This window comes from Arachis ipaensis, chromosome B8 (assembly GCF_059453495.1).
Source record: "Arachis ipaensis isolate K30076 ecotype BB chromosome B8, ASM5945349v1, whole genome shotgun sequence".
Classification (NCBI taxonomy): Eukaryota; Viridiplantae; Streptophyta; class Magnoliopsida; order Fabales; family Fabaceae; genus Arachis; species Arachis ipaensis.
The window spans coordinates 60,033,076-60,042,292 of NC_142443.1; the positions used below are offsets into that span (position 1 = coordinate 60,033,076).

General features: G+C 36.3%; 1 non-coding gene across 1 annotated transcript; it reads right to left on the reverse strand.

Annotated features, from left to right (window-relative positions):
- Nucleotides 1–4,491: 4,491 nt before the first annotated feature.
- Nucleotides 4,492–4,599, reverse strand: LOC148548267 (small nucleolar RNA R71). Its single transcript, XR_015898634.1, has one exon. It is a non-coding gene; the product is annotated as a small nucleolar RNA R71 (small nucleolar RNA).
- Nucleotides 4,600–9,217: the final 4,618 nt, after the last annotated feature.

Here is a 9,217-nt window from a genome sequence, read left to right on the forward strand (position 1 = left end):
CAAATAAAGGACATTTATTGTTTTTCACTTAGGGGTAGTGATGTGCCAAAATTAAGAACAAAAAGGGGATTAAAATAGGCTCAAAAGTGGTTAACAAAGGAAGATAAAAGGGTAGGCTATTTAGGTAAGTGAGCTAAATGAATTGATGGCCTCAATCATATAAATGCATATATACATCAAATAATGGACATAAATAATCAAACAAATCAAAGATTGCAATCATAAGAAGAGAATAACACACACAATAATGAACATAGTGGTTATATGATGCAACCACATAATTAGGCTCAAAACTCACATACTTATGTGTTCTTAGCTCAAAAATATGTTCCACAATATATTTCAAGCAAGTTTCAATAAAACAAATACAGACTCAAATCAGTTAGGATATGAATACCCTATGTAATGGAAAGTTTTCTTGGAAATTTCATTATTCTAACTAAATTTATTATATATATATATATATTCAAAGAAATGTAGTAAACTATGGAAAAACGCAATTAAAGTTCTAAATATATACAAACTAAGAAAAAATAAAATGTGCAAGTGTTTGGAATTAGAATTTGTCACCCAAGATTGCCAATCAGTGACGACTTCCCCACACTTAAAAGTTTGTACCGTCCGCGGTACATCCAAAAATGGGTAAGAGGGGGTGATGAGCGGATAATTTATACGCTTTTTGACATTGTTTTTACATAGTTTTTAGTATGATTTAGTTAGTTTTTAATATATTTTTATTTGTTTTTAAATAAAAATCACATTTCTAGACTTTACTATGAGTTTGTGTGTTTTTCTGTGATTTCAGGTATTTTCTGGCTGAAATTGAGGGACTTGATCAAAAGTCAGATTCAGAGGTTGAAGAAGGACTGCAGATGCTATTGGATTCTGACCTCCCTGCACTCAAAGTGGATTTTCTAGAGCTACAGAACTCCAAATGGCGCACTCTGAATTGCGTTGGAAAGTCAACATCCAGGGCTTTCCAGCAATATATAATAGTCCATACTTTGCCCAAGTTTAGATGACACAAACTGGCGTTCAACGCCAGCTTCGTGCCCTATTCTGGAATTAAACGCCAGAAACAGGTTGCAAAGTGGAGTTAAACGCCAGAAACAGGTTACAAACTGGCGTTCAACTCCAAGACAAGCCTCTACACGTGTAAAGCTCAATGCTCAGCCCAAGCACACACCAAGTGGGCCTCGGAAGTGGATTTCTGCATCAATTACTCATTTCTGTAAACCCTAGTAATTAGTCTGATATAAATAGGACCTTTTACTATTGTATTAGACATCTTTAGATTATTTTTGGATTATCTTTGGATTATCTTTTGATCCTTTGATCATGTTTAGGGGGCTGGCCATTCGGCCATGCCTAGACCTTGTTCTTATGTATTTTCAACGGTAGAGTTTCTACACACCATAGATTAAGGTGTGGAGCTCTGCTGTTCCTCACAAATTAATGCAAAGTACTATTGTTTTTCTATTCAATTCAAGCTTATTCCTATTCTATGATATCCACTCGCACACAAGAACATGATGAATGTGATGATTATGTGACGCTCATCATCATTCTCACTTATGAACGCGTGCATGACAAACACTTCCGTTCTACATGCAAACAAGCTAGAATGAGTATCTCTTAGGTATCTAATACAGGGGACCGAGTTCGAGATATTAGAATCTTCGTGGTATAAGTTAGAACCCATGGATGGCCATTCTTGAGATCCGGAAAGTCTAAACCTTGTCTGTGGTATTCCGAGTAGGATCTGGGAATGGATGGCTGTGATGAGCTTCAAACTCGTGAGTGCTGGGCATAGTGACAGACGCAAAAGGATAGTAAATCCTATTTCAGTATGATCGAGAACCGAAAGATGATTAGCCATGCAGTGACAGCGCATTGGACCATTTTCACAGAGAGGACGCGATGTAGCCATTGACAACGGTGATGCCCAACATACAGCTTGCCATGGAAAGGAGTAGGAATGATTGGATGAAGACAGCAGGAAAGCAGAGGTTCAGGAGGAACGAAAGCATCTCTATACGCTTATCTGAAATTCTCACTAATGAATTACATAAGTATCTCTATCCTAATTTATATTTTAATTATGTTTTAATTATCAATTCACCATAACCATTTGAATCCGCCTGACTGAGATTTACAAGGTGACCATAGCTTGCTTCAAGCCGACAATCTCCGTGGGATCGACCCTTACTCACGTAAGGTTTATTACTTGGTCGACCCAGTGCACTTGCTGGTTAGTTGTGCGAAGTTGTGACAAAGTGTGATTCACGTTTGAGAGCACCAAGCCTTTGGCGCCATTGTTGATGATCACAATTTTGTGCACCAAGTTTTTGGCGCCGTTGCCGGGGATTGTTCGAGTTTGGACAACTAACGGTTCATCTTGTTGCCCAGATTAGGTAATTTTCTTCTTGTTTCAACTTTTATGTTGTTTTCAAAAAGTTTTCAAAAATTTTTCAAAAATTTTTCCTTGTTTTTGTTTTTCTAAAAATAAAATTTCAAAAAAACCCAAAAAAAAAAATTAATAAAATCATAAAAACCAAAATTATTTTGTGTTTCTTGTTTGAGTCTAGTGTCAAGTCATAAGTTTGGTGTCAATTGCATGTTTATCTCTTTCTTGCATTTTCGAAAATTCATGCATTGCATTCTTCATGATCTTCAAGTTGTTCTTGATGAATTTCCTTGTTTGATCTTTGCATTTTCATGTTTTGCATCTTTTCTTGTTTTTCATATGCATTTTCAATTTGTTAGTGTCTAAAAATTAAAAATCTTTAGGTTTGGTGTCTTGCATGTTTTCCTTTTCTTAAAAATTTTCAAAAATAATAAGTTCTTGAAGTTCATCTTGACATTCAAAGTGTTCTTGGTGTTCATCTTGACATTCATAGTGTTCTTGCATGCATCATTTGTTTTGATCCAACATTTTCATGCATTGAGTCTTTTTTATGTTTTTCTCCCTCATCATTAAAAATATCAAAAATCAAAAAAATATATTTCCCTTTTTCTTTTCATAAAATTCGAAAATTTGAGTTGACTTTTTCAAAAAATTTTAAAATCTAGTTGTTTCTTATGAGTCAAATCAAATTTTCAATTTAAAAAAAAATCTATCTTTTTCAAATCTTTTTCAAAAATCAAATCTTTTTCATCTTTCTTTCATAATTTTCAAAAATTTCAAATTGATTTTCAAAAATCTTTTTCCTATTTTTATTTCATATTTTCAAAATTAATGCTAACAATTAATGTGATTAATTCAAAAATTTTAGTTTATTACTTGCCTAGTAAGAAAGGTTCAATCTTTAAACTCTAGAATCATATCTTTTTAGTTCTTGTTAGTCAAGTAATTAACTTTAATTTTCAAAATCAAATCTTTTTAAATTTCTTTTTCAATTCTTTTTCAAAATAAATTTCAATCACATCTTTTTCAAAATCAATTTCACAATCTTTTCTAACTTCTTATCTTTTCAAAATTGATTTTCAAATCTTTTTCAATTAACCACTTAACTTTTTGATTGATTTTAAAAGTTTACTATTTCAATCATATCTTTTTCAAAACTACCTAACTAACTCTCTCTTTCTAATTTTCGAAATTCCCTTCCCTCTTTTTCAAAATTCTTTTTTTATTAACTAATGGTTTTAAATTTTAATTTAATTTAAAAACATTTTTCTTTTTATTTTCAAATTTTAACTTTAAATTTAAATTAAAAACAAAAATATTTTTCTTTTCTTTTCAATGATTTTCGAAAATTCTTCTCCGTCATCTCCTTCTATTTATTTATTTATTTACTAACACTCCTCTTCACTCAAGAATTCGAACCCACTCCTCTCCCTTGTGTTTGGATTCTTATCTTTTCCTTCTTCTATTCTTATCTTCTTCTACTCACATAAAGGAATCTCTATACTGTGACATAGAGGATTCTATATTTTATTTTCTGTTTTCTTCTTTTTCATATGAGCAGGAACAAGGATAAGAACATTCTTGTTGAAGCTGATCCTGAACCTGAAAGGACTCTGAAGAGGAAGCTAAGGGAAGCCAAAGCACAACTCTCTGGAGAAAATCTGACAGAAATTTTCGAAGAAGAAGGAGACATGGCCGAAAATAATAATAATGCAAGGAAGATGCTTGGTGACTTTATTGCACCAAATTCCAATTTACATGGAAGAAGCATCTCAATCCCTGCCATTGGAGCAAACAATTTTGAGCTTAAACCTCAACTAGTTTCTCTAATGCAACAAAACTTCAAATTTTATGGACTTCCATCAGAAGATCCTTTTCAGTTCTTTACTGAATTATTGCAGATCTATGATACTATTAAGACCAATGGGGTTGCTCCCGAGGTCTACAGGCTTATGCTTTTCCCGTTTGTTGTAAGAGACAGAGCTAGAATATGGTTGGATTCTCAACCTAAAGATAGCCTGAACTCTTGGGATAAGCTGGTCACAGCTTTCTTAGCCAAGTTCTTTCCTCCTCAAAAGCTTAGCAAGCTTAGAGTGGATGTTCAAACCTTCAAACAGAAAGAAGGTGAATCCCTCTATGAAGCTTGGGAGAGATACAAGGAACTGATCAAAAAGTGTCCTTCTGACATGCTTTCAGAATGGACCATCCTCGATATATTCTATGATGGTCTGTCTGAATTATTAAATATGTCATTGGACCATTCTGCAGGTGGATCTATTCACCTAAAGAAAACACCTGCAGAAGCTCAGGAACTCATTAACATGGTTGCAAATAACCAGTTCATGTACACTTTTGAAAGGAATCCTATGAGTAATGGGACGTCTCAGAGGAAGGGAGTTCTTGAAATTGATACTCTGAATGCCATATTGGCTCAGAACAAAATATTGACTCAGCAAGTCAATATAATTTCTCAGAGTCTGAATGGAATGCAAGCTGCATCCAACAGTACTCAAGAGGCATCCTCTGAAGAAGAAGCCTATGATCCTGAGAACCCTGCAATAGCAGAGGTGAATTACATGGAGGAACCCTATGGAAATACCTATAATCCCTCATGGAGAAATCATCCAAATTTCTCATGGAAGGATCAACAAAAGCTTCAACAAGGCTTTAATAATGGTGGAAGAAATAGGTTTAGCAATAGCAAGCCTTTTCCATCATCCACTCAGCAACAGACAGAGAACTCTGAGCAGAATCCATCTAGCTTAGAAAATATAGTCTCCGATCTATCTAAGGCCACTTTAAGTTTCATGAATGAAACAAGGTCCTCCATTAGAAATCTGGAGGCACAAGTGGGCCAGCTGAGTAAAAGAGTCACTGAAACTCCTCCTTGTACTCTCCCAAGCAATACAGAAGAAAATCCAAAGAGAGAGTGCAAGGCCATTGATTTGACCATCATGGCCGAACCCAGAGAGGGGGAGGAGGACATGAATCCAAGTGAGGAAGAGCTCCTGGGACGTTCAGTGACCAATAAGGAGTTTCCCTTTGAGGAACCAAAGGAATCTGAGGCTCATCTAGAGACCATAGAGATTCCATTGGACCTGCTTCTGCCCTTCATGAGCTCTGATGAGTATTCTCCCTCTGAAGAGGATGAAGACATTACTGCAAAGTAAGTTGCCAAGTACCTTGGTGCAATCATGAAACTAAATGCTAAATTATTTGGTAATGAGACTTTGGAAGATGAACCTCCCTTGCTCACCAATGAACTAAATGCACTGGATAGGCACAAATTACCTCAAAAGAAATAGGATCTTGGTAAATTCCTAATTCCCTGTAACATAAGCACCATGACCTTTGAGAAGGCTCTTTGTGACCTGGGGTCAGGAATAAACTTAATGCCACTCTCTGTAATGGAGAAACTTAGGATCTTTGAGGTGCAAGCTGCCAGAATCTCATTAGAGATGGCAGACAACTCAAGAAAACAGGCTTATAGACTAGTAGAGGATGTGCTAGTAAAGGTTGAAGGCCTTTACATCCCTGCTGATTTCATAATCCTAGACACTGGGAAGGATGAGGATGAATCCATCATCCTTGGAAGACCCTTCCTGGCCACAGCAAGAGCTGTGATTGATGTGGACAGAGGAGAGTTGATCCTTCAACTGAATGAGGACAACCTTGTCTTTAAAACTCAAGGATCTCCTTCTGTAACCATGGAGAGGAAGCATGAAAAGCTTCTCTCACTACAGAGTCAAACTCTAAGTTTGGTGTTGAACCCCCACATTCAAACTCTAAGTTTGGTGTTGGGAGGTCCCAACAATGCTCTGATTATCTGTGAGGCTCCATGAGAGCTCACTGTCAAGTTATTGACATTAAAGAAGCGCTTGTTAGGAGGCAACCCAATATTATTTTAATCATATCTATTTTATTTTCTTTTTGTTATTTCGAATTTTATTAGGTTGATGATCATGTGGAGTCACAAAAACTACTGAAAAATAAAAAAATAGAATGAAAAACAGCATTAAAAATAGCACACCCTGGAGGAGGAGTTTTCTGGTGTTTAAACGCCAGAAATAAGCATCTGTCTGGCGTTTAATTCCAGAAACAAGCACCAAGCTGACGTTTAACGCCAGAAACAAGCATCTGGCTGGCGTTAAACGCCAGAAATAGGCTACATTTGGATATTTAACGCCAGAAACAAGTAGCAGTCTGGCGTTAAACGCCAGGATTGCACACTAAAGGTGTTCTACACGCCTAATTAGAGCAGGGATGTTAAGTCATTGACCTCACTGGATCTGTGGACCCTATAGGATCACCACAGGATCTCCACTACTTCTTTTCTCCTCTTCACACCTTTCCATAACACTCTTCCCCAAAATAACGTCCACCAATCACCTCCATTACTCCTCCAAAACCATCATACAACCCACCTACACCCACCCACTCAATTTTAAACCATTCACACACCTCTATCTCTTCTATTTTCTTCTTCTTCTACTCACTTCTTTCTTCTTTTGCTCGAGAACGAGCAAACATTTTAAGTTTGGTGTGGTAAAAGCATTGCTTTTTATTTTTCCATAACCATTTATGGCACCTAAGGCCAAAGAAACCTCTAGAAAGAGGAAAGGAAAGACAAAAGGTTCCACCTCCGAGTCATGGGAGATGGAAAGATTCATCTCAAGGGTCCATAGCTCAGTAGTAGAGCATTTAACTACACAACAAGAGAGCCCACTCATGGAACACCAAGAGCACTCCATCATTCTCCATGAGAGTAGAGAAGATCAAAGAGCTATGAGGGAGGAGCAACAAAGACAAGGAAGAAACATAGAGGAGCTCAAGAGCACCATTAGTTCTTCAAGAAGAGGAAGACGCCACCCTCACTAAAGTGGATCCGTTCCTTAATCTCCTTGTTCTTAATTTTCTGTTTTTCGTTTATTATGCTTTATGTTTTATATATGTTTGTGTCTTTACTATATGATCATTAGTGTTTTAGTGTCTATGTCTTATAGCTATGAATGTCCTATGACTCCATCACCTCTCTTAATTGAAAACTGTTCTAAAAACAAAAGAACAAGAAGTACATGGTTTCGAATTCATTCTTGAAACTAGTTTAATTATTTTGATGTGCTGACAATACTTTTTGTTTTCTGAATGAATGCTTGAACAGTGCATATGTCTTTTGAATTTGTTGTTTGTGAATGTTAAATATGTTGGCTCTTGAAAGAATGATGAAAAGGAGACATGTTATTTGATAATCTGAAAAATCATAAAAATGATTCTTGAAGCAAGAAAAAGTAGTGAATACAAAAGCTTGTGAAAAAAAAAGAAAAAAAAGGCAAAGAAAAAAAAAGAAAAAGAAAAAGCAAGCAGAAAAAGCCAAAAGCTCTTTAAACCAAAAGGCAAGATCAAAAAGCCAATAGCCCCTTAAAACCAAAAGGCGAGGGTAATAAAAAGGATCCAAGGCTTTGAGCATCGGTGGATAGGAGGGCCCAAAAGGAATAAAATCATGGCCTAAGCGGCTAAACTAAGCTGTCCCTAACTATGTGCTTGTGGCGTGAAGGTGTCAAGTGAAAACTTGAGACTGAGCAGTCAAAGTCAAGGTCCAAAGCAAAAGAAGAGTGTGTTTAAGAACCCTAGACACCTCTAATTGGAGACTTTAGCAAAGCTGAGTCACAATCTGAAAAGGTTCACCCAGTTATGTGTCTGTGGCATTTATGTATCCGGTGGTAATACTGGAAAACAAAGTGCTTAGGGCCACGGCCAAGACTCATAAAGTAGCTGTGTTCAAGAATCAACATACTGAACTAGGAGAATCAATAACACTATCTGAATTCTAAGTTCCTATAGATGCCAATCATTCTGAACTTCAAGGGATAAAGTGAGATGCCAAAACTATTCAAGAGGCAAAAAGCTACTAGTCCCGCTCATCTGATTGGAGATAAGTTTCATTGATATTTTGGAATTTAAAGTATATTCTCTTCTTTTTATCCTATTTGATTTTCAGTTGCTTGGGGACAAGTAACAATTTAAGTTTGGTGTTGTGATGAGCAGATAATTTATACGCTTTTTGGCATTGTTTTTACATAGTTTTTAGTATGATGTAGTAAGTTTTTAATATATTTTTATTAGTTTTTAAATAAAAATCAAATTTCTGGACTTAACTATGATTTTGTGTGTTTTTCTATGATTTCAGGTAATTTCTGGTTGAAATTGAGGGACTTGAGCAAAAATCTGATTAAGAGGCTGAAGAAGGACTGCAGATGCTGTTGGATTCTGACCTCCCTACACTCGAAGTAGATTTTATGGAGCTACAGAAACCCAATTGGCGCGCTCTCAATTGCGTTGGAAAGTAGACATCCAGGGCTTTCCAGAAATATATAATAGTCCATACTTTGCCCAAGTTTAGATGACGCAAACTGGCGTTCAACGCCAGCTTCCTGCCCTATTCTGGAGTTAAACGCCAGAAACAGGTTGCAAAGTGGAGTTAAATGCCAGAAACAGGTTACAAACTGGCGTTCAACTCCAAGAGAAGCCTCTACACGTGTAAAGCTCAATGCTCAGCCCAAGCTCACACCAAATGGGACCCGGAAGTGGATTTCTGCATCAATTACTCATTTCTGTAAACCCTAGTAATTAGTCTGATATAAATAGGACCTTTTACTATTGTATTAGACATCTTTGGATTATTTTTGGATTATCTTTGGATTATCTTTTGATCCTTTGATCATGTTTAGGGGGCTGGCCATTCGGCCATGCCTAGACCTTGTTCTTATGTATTTTCAACGGTAGAATTTCTACACACCATAGATTAAGGTG